This window comes from Aspergillus fischeri, genomic scaffold, assembly GCF_000149645.3.
Source record: "Aspergillus fischeri NRRL 181 1099437636265 genomic scaffold, whole genome shotgun sequence".
Classification (NCBI taxonomy): domain Eukaryota; kingdom Fungi; phylum Ascomycota; class Eurotiomycetes; order Eurotiales; family Aspergillaceae; genus Aspergillus; species Aspergillus fischeri.
The window spans coordinates 903,055-905,282 of NW_001509761.1; the positions used below are offsets into that span (position 1 = coordinate 903,055).

Here is a 2,228-nt window from a genome sequence, read left to right on the forward strand (position 1 = left end):
TTTTTCTTGCCAGAGATATCTTCCTCTATAGTAGAGGATAGATCTTCCTTTATAAGGGTAGCCTTAGTCCTAATAGACCAGGTTATATAGTTATCTGAGCCTCGTAGCTTTGGTAGGCTTATCTTATCCATAGATGCCATATTAAATATGACTTCTATAGGCTCAGAATATCGATTGATAATCAATCGATGCTAGGCATGAGCCTAGTATATGGATATGAAAGGATATCGATCAATAAATGATTAATAGTATAGATGCCTAGGCTAGGCCTAGGTATAATGAATTGCCTTTGAGCAAGGCCGGGCTCATAACCTGTGAATAAAAATGAACAGTATATACTAAATAGTATATAAATGACAAAGGAAATTTCATGAATATAGAGGGGAATAGATGGCTTGCCTAGGTATAAAGGAAGAATAGGAGGAATGGTAGTAGAATAGAATAGAATAGTAGAAGGAAAAATAGCTAAGGATATCTTAGCTTAATGTCTTAATTCCTTAATTAATTATGACTAGCTATAGGGTGATTTTAAGGGTGTATTTATAGATGATTCCTTCTAGCATAGGCCATTCGAATATTGAATGATCTCATAGCTGGGTGATCTCATAGATTAGATCACCATTTGCTAATGGTTGAAATCGATGATGATCAATGATGATCCATGACCATAAGGTTAGAACCATAGATATGATCAACGATCAACCATAGCGGATCAACCCATGGATATGGTCAACAATCAACTATAGCATGGTTTTCACCAACAATCTTACTAGATTAAGGTAATTAATAGCTAGAAGATAATATTATATAGGAGATATTATCTCTATATCATAGTAATAGATATATAGGGAATAGCCTAGAGCATTAAAACAGAATTCTATATAGTAGATATGCTAGGATATAATTTCATCTTAGGATAGCTATGGCTGGTAGTAGTAAATCTAATAATTAATTTTATATAATACATATAGGAATATTAGGCTAATAAAGATCTAGCTAATATACTAGAGATAGAAATTATATTATCTAATAAATATATAGAGGGTATTCTTATAGGTAATATAATATTTATCATCTACCTATAAGAGATAATAGATAGAGAAGTACTCTTACTCTTTACCTTACTAGTAGGTAAATCAGTACTTCTAGAATAGTATTATAAGTTTATAGATATCTTCTTAGATAAGGAAGCTAATATACTTATACCTAATACAGAGTATAACCATACTATAGAGCTAGAATTAGGGAAGTAACCCTTATTTAGGCTAATATATAACCTTTCTGCTATAGAGCTAAAGATCTTAAAGATATATATTAAGAAAGTACTAGAGAAAGGATAGATATAATAATCTAAGAGCCCTACAGGAGCACCTATTCTCTTTATACTAAAGAAAGATAGCAGCCTATAATTATATATTAACTATCAGGGCCTAAATACTATTACTATTAAGAACTACTACCTACTACCCCTAATTAGCAAGATACTAGACAGGCTATTAGGAGCAAAGATCTTTATATAGCTAGACCTATATAATATATATTATTATATCTAGATTAAACTAGGTAATAAGTAGAAGACTACATTCTAAACATAATATAGGCACTATAAATACTAGGTGATGCCTTTTAGACTAGTTAATATACTAGTAACTTTCTAGACTTATATTAATAGTATACTAAGTAATCTACTTAATATATACTATGTCATCTACCTAGATAATATATTAATCTACTCCTAGAGTAAGAAGGAGTATAAAAGACACATATAAGTAGTTTTATACTAACTATAGAGGGCTAAGCTATATGCTAAGCTTAGTAAATATATATTCTATATAGAAGAAGTAGATTTCCTAGGCTTTATAATTAGAATCTATAGAGTGTGCATGGAACCTAAGTAAGTTAAAACTATTAAAGAATAGCTAATACCATATAGTATAAGAGAGATATAAGTCTTCCTAGGGTTTATAAACTTCTACTATAGATTTATTAAGAAATACTTATAGATTACTATACCCCTATTAGAGCTAACAAAGAAAGATAATAAAATTATATAATTTATACTAATATAAGAAGTACTATAAGTATTTAAAGAGCTAAAGTAATACTTTATAACTATACTAATACTATAATATTTTAACCTAAAATTATAGATTTAACTATAGATAGATATATTAAAATAGGTAATAGCTAGTATACTTACCTAGCTATTTAGAGTAGAATAGCATCTA

General features: G+C 29.0%; 1 annotated feature.

Annotated features, from left to right (window-relative positions):
• The first annotated feature begins 1,160 nt into the window (after positions 1-1,160).
• Positions 1,161-2,228: part of a mobile genetic element that runs on past the window's edge.